The sequence below is a fragment of the Bombina bombina genome, chromosome 1, assembly GCF_027579735.1.
Source record: "Bombina bombina isolate aBomBom1 chromosome 1, aBomBom1.pri, whole genome shotgun sequence".
In the NCBI taxonomy this organism is placed as follows: domain Eukaryota; kingdom Metazoa; phylum Chordata; class Amphibia; order Anura; family Bombinatoridae; genus Bombina; species Bombina bombina.
In genome coordinates this window covers 753080655-753092683 of record NC_069499.1, presented here as the reverse complement: position 1 = coordinate 753092683, position 12029 = coordinate 753080655, and the positions used below count along the sequence as shown (strand labels likewise).

At 36.1% G+C, this 12029-nt stretch overlaps 1 protein-coding gene across 1 annotated transcript in view; it reads left to right on the top strand.

The window, feature by feature from the left end:
- The first annotated feature begins 585 nt into the window (after positions 1–585).
- Positions 586–12029, top strand: part of LOC128645947 (transcriptional regulator Kaiso-like) — a 102550-nt gene continuing 91106 nt past the window's right edge. Inside the window, exon 1 of the mRNA XM_053699294.1 lies at positions 586–715. The gene's annotated coding sequence lies outside the window, so the exon portion shown is untranslated. The remainder of the gene's footprint in view (positions 716–12029) is intronic.

Here is a 12029-nt window from a genome sequence, read left to right as displayed (position 1 = left end):
AATAGTGCTGCCATCTAGTTCTCTTACTAATGTATAACATTGTTACAAAACTGCTGTTATATACTGCTGCAAACACATGCACACTCCTGAGCTTACACCTCTGATTTTCAACAAAGGATAACAAGAAAACTGAAAACAATTTTATAAAAGAAGGAAATTGGAAAGTTGTTTAAAATTGTATGTCCTATCTGAATCATGAAAGGAAAATATTGGGTTTTATGTCCCTTTACTTTTTTTTAGTACGAAAAGGATACGTTATTATTTAAACCAAATTATTGTATACAAAGAACTAAAAGCATGTCTTAAATTCAATGTAGTGAGAAAATGCTCTCTCTTTTGTAAAGCCCAAAATTGTGTTATTTAAGCAGAGTATGTCCGTTTTTTATTTATTTTTAAAAAATCACCTAAATCATGTATATATTTTTTTTTAAAAAGCATCTAATTTGAAGCTATCTAATCTAAAGAGCCGAGACAGTACGCAGGTCTCATTTTGGAGTCTCGCGATATTTGTCTAGTCCACGCGAAAACTACCGATGTATTCCGAAACCCTTGGTTTTCCATCCGAATGTAGTGACAGAGTGTCTGCTCTTGGGCGCCCTCTGGTGAGAAGTTGACAGCGGTGTGGCGGCTTTCGGCGACTGCGGGAGGAGCTTATCGCAACCGTTTAATCGTTGTCTGTGGAAGCCGATACACCGGGGGGACCCGGATACAGCAGGTAAATGTCAGACACTGATTTGTACCCCTTTTGTAGCTTTAAAGGTGACATTTTTATAGATATCGCCGAGACTGAACGAAGCATTCAGACCAACCCCCAGGCAGGCAGTGAACCGGGCCTGTGCGCCACAACGCGTCCAGGAAACCCGGCACACACTGCCTTTGTCACTCTGCAGCCTCCGCCATCTTTAAATCTCCCTGCCCGCCATACACATGCTTGCTGGGCGATTAGTTTAATTGAGTCAGTGGTACAGGCTTCATTGTTCACAACGCAGTACGACCTCACAGTCTGGGCCTGAGCTTAGTCTATAGGCCTCTGTTGACTCTCTACAGTTAACCCATTGGATGTCGGAAAGGCAGAAGTCTGTCTTAATGAGCCGAAGATTTAAGAGAATCCTGTTAATTGAAGTATTAATTATGGCTCTCACTTGTGTGTTTCTTCCATGAATGGAGCTGGGTTGTGATGTTATGATGTGCAAAGTATTCCATGAGTTAATTAGAATGGTGCTTTATTTGAATTGATAAACAGGTTTGCAGATTTTATATGGTCAGGGACGCATATAGCAAGGTGTGAGAGAGAGTTGTAAATCGCACCAGGTGATTGGGAAGTGACATTCAAACTAATTGCATGACAAAACCAATAGGTTGCAGGAAAAACTAATGGATTGTTGCCAATGTATTAGAAGGTATGGAGCGTGTTGTGGCAGTGAGTTGACACCTTAGGAGATGTTATATGACAATGGTATTGTGCCTTGGTCTAAGGACCCCAAGGTTGAAACAGTCCTTATGTTGGGGTGTCTGAGAGAGAATATAATGGTTTGAAATATATATATTTTTTTAGAAGTGAGATAACTGTATATGTCCTACAGATTATGTCCTGCTTTCCTTGAGACCTACCCTACACACATTAAAGGGACCTTATGATATTTATATAAAATGTTTAGTTATGAGTAATAAAATAACTAATATATATATATATATATATATATATATATATATATATATATATAATTTATTTTGTTTTCATGCAAATTGAGGATTTTTGTAATTCAGAGAAATTGAAATGCACCCTGCTGTCTTCTCAAAGCTAACTCTGGTACATATCTTTCAAAATGTACTTTATATACTAGCAGTATGATTTTGGCTAGCCTTGTTGTCTGCAAAATAAATCCCAGATTGGCTCCTCCCATATAAATGCGTTGGTCACAACTTGCTCATTGTTTAGTGTGTGTGTGTGCCACCTTTTTAATATTTGAATGTTTATGAAAACAGATAATAGCAATAACAGGACAAGGAGTTTCATTGAACACAAATCTTATGTGTTGTCCAGTAATAAAGATATTAGAGTCTAAATTAAACTAGACCATGCCATTTTACATTATTTTCCAATATACTTCTATTATCAAATTACTCCTCTTGCTTTCTTTTGTTTAAACTTGGCCTTTTCCATCACAGTATACTGAGGTATTGCTAAGGAGCATGCACGTGTCTTGAGCACTACATAGCAGTGTTTGCATTAATGTTTTTTTAACAATTCCAGAGTTGTTTTAAATTGTCTCCTTTCATAATGGCTTATTTTTTACTTTCATGTCTGCCTTTTAACCCCTTAACAGTCGATTCAGCCTTACGTTGCATGGTCATTTAAAGAGGGTTTCCTAGCACAGCAGCAAAACTGTGCTAGTATTGTATGCCTCGCTTTCGGAGGCGGGCAGATATAGCACGGTCTTGCAGACGTCTGCAAGATCTGATCTATAAACAAGCCTGATAGGAAGGCTTGTTTAATGACTGCCGATGTACGTTGGTCGTTTTTTAGTTAATACTGCTTCCCTTGTTGTATTACCCCTTTTTAACATTAGATATTAACGATACAGTATGAGCAGGCAACTTTACACAATTTTACAATTTTATTTTCTTTGGTCTCTTGGTATAATTTCTTGAAAATATACATAGTGAAGCTCAGGAGCAGCAAAGTACTACTTGGAGCTAGCTGCTGTTGGAGGCTGCACATATATGCTTCTTGTCATTGGCTCACCTGATGTTTTCAGCTAGTTCCCAATAGTGCATTGCTGCTCTTTCAACAAAGGATACCAAGTGAATGAAACACATTTGATAATAGAAGTAAATTGGAAACATTTGGGTTTCATGATCCTTAAAAGGGACACACAACCAGCCCATTGAAAAGTAATTACATATTCATTATTATCATTGTTTTTAACACTTGTCTTATGCTGTTAATGCATTTATTTTTTTAATAAAATCATGTCCCTACATTTCTTCCTTATTTAAAGTGAAAGTCCAATCCTAGCGTTTTACAAATGCAAAATAAAGGGGACTTTCATTCATGACGTATAAGATACTTCATGTAGAAAGCTCCTTTATTTGTTTCAATCGGTCGCCGTTTTTTTTTTTGTTTTTTTTTTTGTTTTTTTTTTTAACCGTGGGCTTCTGTACCGGGTAAAAACGGCGATCGATTGAATCAAATAAAGGAGCTTTCTACATGAAGTATCTTATATGTCATGAATGAAAGTCCCCTTTGTTTCAATAGTCAATCGTAGCGTTTGTAAGGATTGACTTTCACTTTAAGAAGTAGAGTGCTACAGCTGATCAGAATGAAAAATGAATGCGCACACTCGCACTTCAGTAAGCCTCTGCGGCAATGGGTTTTGCATGAATGGCGAGGCCCATTGCTTCAGAGACTAATTTAAAGCAGCATGAGGCTGTTGTCGTCCTTTACAAGGGGGAGGGCATTGCAGATTCTGATTGGCTGTAACACTCAGCTTTTTTAAGGAAAAAAAAATGTCTGCAGAGCTGGGAGGACAGTGTAAGGTGAGTATGGGTAAGAAAAATAAATTAAAACATATACAAGAATCTTTTCCCTTTCACTACACATTGCTGATTATACCTTTTTTATAAAACAAACTTTTAATTGAAAAATGTTTCTATTGACTTAGTTGTAGTTGACTTAGATTCTGATTGTGTTAATTCTATTATCTTTGTGTTTGAGTACAAGAAATTTGCCAGTTTAAAAAATGTCATTTTCCTGTGCACTTCTCGGTTCATCGTGCAGTTTCCTATAATAATCTAAAAGGGACATGAAAGTTCAAAATAAAGTTTCTTGATTCGGATAGACCACATGGGTTTTCAAAACTGTCCTCAGGCCTCCCTAAAACTCCATATTTTCTGGATATCTGAACTGGAGCACAGTTGAAATAATCAGCTGATTACTAAACATAATTATTAAACTGCTCTTACCCAAGGTAATCCTAAAAGCCTGGCCTGCTAGGGAGGTCTAAGGACAGGTTTGTAAACCTGTGAGAGAGATTATACAATTTTAAGTGATTTTTCAGTTTACTTCTGTTATCAAATATACTTAATTCCTTTAGAATACTTTGTTGAAAGGGTATGTAGGAGGGCTCTGGGGCAACACTGCTGGGTGCTAGCTGGTGATTGGTGGCTACACACATGCGTTTTGTTGTTTTCTCAACTGATATATTCAACTAGGTCCCAGTAGTGCATTACTGATTGCACTATTAGCTGGTTCTATATCACTGGTTTTAAAGGGACAGTCTACACCAGAATGTTTATTGTTGTGTAAAGTAAATTGGAAAATTGTTTAAAATTACATTCTCTATCTGAACCATGAAAGTTTATTTTGGACCAGACTGTCCCTTTAAAACCTGTCTTCAAGCCTCCCCAATAGGACAGATTTTCAGGATTGCCTTGGACGAGAGCAGGTAAAATAACTGTTTACTAATCGGCTGATTATTTCACCTGTTCTCTGGTTTAGGTATTCTCAAAATCTGGCCTTCTATGGAGGTCTGAGGACAGTTTAAAACCAGTGCTCTACATGGACCCTCACAAACTAAACTCGGTAATGAAGACAATGCACTTCGGTTTAATCTGAGTAAAATAGCTGCTGTGCAGGAAGTTTATAGGCTTTCTTTAGATTCAAAAACCTATTGTTATAAAACATTCTTTGGTAGGGTATCTATACAATTTAGAGTAAGTTTGTTAAAGGTCATGGTTTATAATGCAGCTTACTGTCTCTATGCTAGTAGAGTATCGTTTTCTGGGAGAATAGCTGAGACATACCTTTCCAATGTCATTTCTACCTGTAAGATGTATTTGCAAATTTTCACTAGTAATAAAGGGTGTATGATCATACTGGATATTTGCTGACAACCACAATCATTTTTTGTTTCTGTGTCTAAATAGTTAAAGATATTGATACAGTAGAGCTAGACAAACATCAGAAGCCATATTTCTTAAAAAATGCTGAATACATTTTTTGTAATGATAGTAGTTGTAACGTGTAAAGTTTTAGTTTCTATAAAGTTATGGTTTAACTTAGGTCTCTTAGGTTTAAAGGGACAGTCAAGTCAAAAACTTTTGATTAAAAAACAAAACAAAACATGCAGTTTTAAGACACTTTCCAATTTACTTTTATTAATTTTTGCACAATCTTTTTATATACACACTTTCTGGGGAACAAGATCCTACTGGGCATGTGCACAAGCTCACAGGGTATACCTATGCGATTGGCTGATGTCTGTCACATGATACAGGGGGCCAGCAAAATGGGAGGAAAACAAAATCTACTATTTGAAATTCAGAGTGGGTTTTATTGCCTTGGCTTTTTATTATTCCCTTGTTAATTATGCAATTCTACTGCATTAAGTGATCCTTTAAAAGCCTGTTCTCCTTATCTAATCTATTCTATTGAGGTCAATTGGGGACATTTGTAAACAAGCTGATAAAGTAAGTCTCTCAGGGTTTAGTGTCCCTTTAACATTTTGATCTATTCATCCTTATACTGTATATAATCATTAATTGGCTCCTGTAACATTGTATTGCTGACCCCACAGAAGTTTTGTTTCAATATTGTCAGCCACTGTGTAAATAACCTGTGATAATTACCTGGTTTTGTTACTGACAGTTGCAGCATATTACCTAGTAGCTAAAGTAAAGCATAAAAACTAAATACAACTAATACAGAGAAAGCCAGACTTGGTATAGATACAGTGTCTACAAAAATCCAATTAGCAAGTTTGTCACATCAACATTCTTTCAGCTCAGGCTTGTTCAACCAGAAGGCATGAGGGGGGCATAGTGCAGCCTTCCAGTGTGTTTACTTGGTCCTGCTTTGCTGCAAAAGTAATACATTGTGTAACCAGGGAAGGTTATTTTTTTTTTTAAAAACTTTTAATCTTTCTTAGACCGAATAGTAATAGTTCTCTTAATGCAGAAAATGTACTGGTAGAAAGATATACAAATATATATGGTAATGTGTCTGGGTCTGTATACTTACCAGTCACACACATAGGTATAGTGCAAATCATAATAATGAGATATATGTAGCTAAAACTTTGGTTATATGATTATTTCTACATACAAACACTTTTATATATTTCACCTCTCTTCCAAGTGAAAAAAGAACTGTGGACCCTTGTGTGCAAAGGTTTGACACCCCCACTGTTTCTTTAGGGTCCAGTGTTGTAAGGATTGTCACAATAGCGCTAGTGTTGTAAAGGTTTCTGCAGCATGATTGAGACTGCAGGTGAAATGTTATAAATGGCTAACATCAGTGTTTGAAGGCCAAGAGGAGTTTCCTTTTAGTGATCCTTTTAGACCGTATTGAATGACCTTTAGGACACAAATAATAAACCTATATTGGGGTTGTGGGTATATTGTACGCGTGTATATAGTTTATTATATGCACATTATGTATTATACTGTAAAATACTATATTATGTATTTAGTTTGTTATATAAAGAATGTGTTTAACTTTTGGTGTGCTTTTGTTGTTAAAATTAGAACACATTTGGTATAGTGCGATCACAATATTAGAAATGTATCAAAGTAAGTTTACACAGTACGTAACGGGTTTAGTTCTAATATTGCAGCCACGCTGTAACAAGCATATTTTTTAATATAGAACATGCTGGTACTGTGCTGTTGTGATATTGGAATTAAATATTCTTACATTTTAAACAGATTTGTCGACCTATGCAGTAGAGTGTGGGATCATATAGTGGTTACAACAATCCAATGTTAAAAAAGCAGTCAATTCCTAAAAAGCATGTCTTGCATAGTGCAAATTAAAAAAAACGCACTATTGTAAATCGAAAAGAAAAAAAGACGCGGCTACCGTCTTCTATCAGATGTTTTAATCTCGTACAACAAATCTTCCTATAAAGAAAAGAACACAGCAAACATTAAACAATTTTTATTTTTATTTTTTTATAACATGAACTTAATTTAGATACATAATATACTATTTTACAGTATAATACATTTAACATACACATGCACAATATAACCATAACCTCCAGCTCCTATAGGTTTATTATTAAGGTGTTTTGCTTTTAAATGGATACTGAACCCACATTTTTCCTTTCATGGTTCAGATAGAGCATGCAATTTTAAGCAAGTTTCTAATTTACACCTATTAATTTTTCTTCAATCTCTTGCTATCTTTATTTTAAAAAAGTAGGAATGTAAAGCTTAGGAGCCAGCCCATTTTAGGTTCAGAACCCTGGATAACACTTGCTTATTGTTGACTACATTCAGCCAACCAATAAGCAAGTGTAACCCAGGATCTGAACAAAAAATGGGCAGCTCAAAAAGTGTAAAAATAAAAAATAAACTTTACCCATTTTGATAACGAAAGTCTTTGCACATTTTGATAATGGAAGTAAATCAGAAAGTTGTTTAACATTGTCTGTTCTATCTGAATCATGAAAGTTTAATTTTGACTTGTCCCTTTTAAGGTTGTTCCAGCACTGAAAATACCAGGAACACGGCAACCCTAGGCAATTGTTACGGCTTTCATTGAGCCTTGTCAGTGAGGTGCAGCAATATTCCTCTAAGCACACTGAGCAATGACTCCACATCTAGTTGCCCCTTTCTTATGGTATTCTTTGTTAAAGAAGCAGCAATGCACTACTGGGAGCTAGCTGAACACATTGGGTTGGCCAATGGCAGGAAGCATATATGTGTAGCTACCAATCAGCAAGAAGCTCCTAGTAGTGCATTGCTGCTCCTGAACCTGTCTAGGGTTGCTTTTTAACTAAGGATAACAAGTAAACAAAGCAAATTAGAGAATAGAATTAAATTAGAAAGTTTTTTAAAATTGCATGCTTTGTCTGAATCGTGAAAGAAAATGTTGTGGCTGAGCCATTTCCACCCATGTGCTGAGCGGTTTTGGAGTTCTTAGATGCAGCTCACATTAAAGCCCCACAGTAAGTCATTTTTCAGTGAGACACACACGTGTGTGTATTATAATTTTTTCAGCAGACCCAGAAGATTCACAATATACTATTTTATGTATATATGATACAAGAACTCAGCAACAAAATATGTAAAAAGTATTTTTTTTAAATTAATTTTAATAAACAAGTTTATCAAAAAGTGTGTGTGTTTTTCTCCTAAACTCTGTTGTTAAAAGAAGCCCTTTGGGTATATGTATTTAACTTTGATGTGCACGTAGGTTCTCCCATGAGCCTCTACTCAAATGCACATTTATTCACGCTAGGTGATCAGTATTACTACAGTGATCACATGGCTATAAAAACCTGTTTTGGGACTTTATTTTAAAGAGGGGCCTCTGGGTGTTAAAACAAGGAGTCATGGGGTCTCTAGGCCTTTTTAATGATCTGTTAAAAATGCCTAGAGACCCCCAGTCTGATGTGAAGCTTACCATGCTCTCAGTTTTTTAAGCACTGGAAAATCCAATAATTTTAGTTAATCAAGTGTACTCCCTGAATTTTTCTTGTCTAAAAAGATAATCCATTTATTACCCATTCCCCAGTTTTGCACAACCAACATGATTATATTAATAAACTTTTTACGTTTTATTACCTTGTATTTTTAAAGGGACACTTAACCCAAAAAAAATTATTTTGTGATTCAGATAGAGCATGCAATTTTAAGCAACTTTCTAATTTACTCCTATAATCAATTTTTCTTCGTCCTCTTGCTATCTTTATTTGAAAAAGAAGGCATCTAAGCTAAGGAGCCAATCAATTTTTGGTTGATACACTGGGCAGCACTTGTTTATTGGTGGGTGAAATTATCCACCAATCAGCAAGAACAACCCAAGCTGTTCACCAAAAATGGGCCGGCATCTAAACTTACATTCTTGCTTTTCAAATAAAAATACCAAGAGAATGAAGAAAATGTGATAATAGGAGTAAATTAGAAATTAAAATTGCATGCTCTATCTGAATCACGAAAGAAAAAATTTGGGTTCAGTGTCCCTTTAAGCCTCTACATGTCCCCTTATTTTAGTTCTTTTGACAGACTTGCATTTTAGCAAAGCAGTGCTGACTCCAAGATAACTCCACGGGAGTGAGCACAATGTTATCTATGACACACATGAACTAGCGGTGTCAAGCTGTAAAAGAGATAAGAGGTGGTCTTTAAAGTGAATGTAAATTTTGATGCTAAAGTGCACTTTAATTCATAAAAATTTACATTTCACTCCTGTTGTGAAAAAATACTTACCTCTTTAAACTTGACAGCAGCTCCAGCTTCCTCCGGTCGTCGCAAGCCATTTCTGATGTCAGAAATGATGGATATGTCATCCTCCAATCACGGCTTCCCCCCGGGGGATTCAATACCGTGATTGGAGGAAGCCGGATTCCTCATTTTAGACCCAGGAAGAGGCTTTGCAACGGGTGGAGGAAGTTGGAGCTGCTGTCAAGATTAAAAGGTAATTTTTTTTTCCACACAACAGGAGTGAAATGTAAATTTTGATGAATTAAAGTGCCCCTGTTTTTAATTGAATTTTTAAGAAACGGGTACTTTAGCATCAAAATTTACATTCACTTTAAGGGTTTAGAAATTGGCAAATGAGCCTACATAGGTTTAGCTTTCAACAAAGACTACCAAGAGAACAAAGCAAATTTTATGATAAAAGTAAATTAGAAAGTTGTTGAAAATTACATGCCCTATCTGAATCACATCTGAATAAATTACAGATCAAAATGGCAAGATAAATGATAGTACAATGCATACATTTTATATTGGAATCTATCTTTACTGTCCCTTTTCCTATGTAGCCATGCATTTTAAAGGGATATTCTGATGCAAACATTACAAGCTTGTTAAAGCATGCATCTTTGTTGTGGACTAGTTTACATTGCGGTTGTTAATCTGTGCTAACCAGATGTATTCCATTTAAAGGTTATGGAGATGTTTTATGTTACCAGTTTGCACAGTTAACAGCAATGGAAACTAGGCCTAAGTGGTTAACGCCAGCAAAGGGGTTAAAATAGGGACCTGCAAACATTCCAGCTTCCGAACAGGAAGTTACTGTCAAGCTAATCATGGACTGGCAGTTGCCTGCTTGGGAAATCCAATGCTTGCAGCTTTCAAGCAGAAATGTACCTATGGGGTTTTAGCACATTTTCAGTGATTACTGAACACATAACAGATGTAAGCTATGTTAAAATTACATGGTCTAAGGAATTGGAGGATGTCATTTTTGCATTAGTATATCCATTAAAGGGACAGTTTACCCAAAATGTTTCTTTCCTTATAATTTGTTCCCAATTATCCATTTTACTTGCTGAAGTATATTACATTTTCTACAAGTAGCTCCTTTACCCTTATTTGGCATTTGAAATAGCTGATTTAGACACTGGTATCCTCACCTATACAGCCAGCAGAAGTTTGTATAATTTTTTTATTGTAAAGTACCCGATTTTGAATGTACTTACCAAACCCTTAGTTGCTGTAAGAATAAGTTTGTAAATTTTCAATTTACAGAGCCCTGCTCGCTCCCTTTGTGATTTAAGTGTGCATGCGTGGGATTCCCCCAGTTACGTAAGCGATATTGTAGAATCTGTGTTGTGCACAAATAAAAGCTTGTTAAAGGGACAATCAAGTCCAAAAAAAAACTTTCATGTTTCAAATAGGGCATGTAATTTTAAACAACTTTCCAATTTAGTTTGATCACTAATTTTGCTTTGTTCTCTTGGTATTCTTAGTTGAAAGCTAAACCTAGGAGGTTCAAATGCTAATTTCTTAAACCTTGAAGGCCGCCTCTAATCTAAATGCATTTTAATAGTTTTTCACCACTAGAGGGCATTAGTTCACGTGTTTCATATAGATATCATTGAGCTCTTGCACATGAATTTACCATGGAGACAGCTCTGATTGGCTAAAATGCAAGTCTGTCAAAAGAACTGAAATAAGGGGGCAGTCTGCTGACGCTTAGATGCAAGGTAATTACAGAGGTAAAACGTGTATGATTATAACTGTGTTGGTTATGCAAAACTGGGGAATTGGTAATAAGGGGTTATCTATCTTTTAAAACAACAAACTTTCTGGTGTTGACTGTCACTTTAATGTCAAAGGCTAGCAGAAAAAAATTGATTTGTAGTAGTGCCAGCTGTGGATAGTCTGGAAAGAAGCCCTTTAGGCAGCCTTACACCATAAACCTATATTCAAATTGCTGTCTCTAAATAAAATCTTTAAATTAAAGGGGCACTGAACCCAATTTTTTTCCTTTCGTGATCAGATAGATCATGCAATTTTAAGCCACTTTCTAATTTACTTCTATTATCAAATTTTCTTCATTCTCTTGGTATGTTTATTTGAAAAGCAAGAATGTAAGTTTAGATGCCGGCCCATTTTTGGTGAACAACTTAGGTTGTCCTTGCTGATTGGACAGCACCAATAAACAAGTGTTGTCCATGGTTCTGAACCAATAATTTGGTGGCTCCTTAGCTTAGATGCCTTCTTTTTTAAAATAAAGATAGCAAGAGAACAAAGAAAAAATAATAGAAGTCAATTAGAAAGTTGCTTAAAATTGCATGCTCTATCTGAATCATGAAAGAAAAAAATTGGGTTCAGTGTCCCTTTAATGTCGATTATGCACACTAATAACTAAAAGTACACACACCGGTGTGTGTGTGTGTGTGTATGAAAATGATGGTTTGGGTATAACCTGTCCCCCACTTGCTGGCCGCTCATCTGTGTCAGTGAAAAGCCGGTTTGCTTATGCTTGCTACAAAAAGAAGCTGAGAGATAGGAGGCTGAAGAGCACAGGGATGCTGGCAAAAAACAAAACCTAGCCTAAACAAAAAGTAACTTTTCACTGACACAGATGTGACCGGTCAGCAAGTGGCGGGGACAGGTTATAACCACACCGTCATTTTGATGAGCGCAGATAACATGGCAGACAGTGAGCTTGCACAATTTATATATGGTTGATTAAGGTGTGTTCGCACCTGTGTTGTATTTGCATCTTATCCACTGTTGGTCAGGGGGCGTGCTCACAGCACATGATCGCTCTGCCTTCTTTTAAG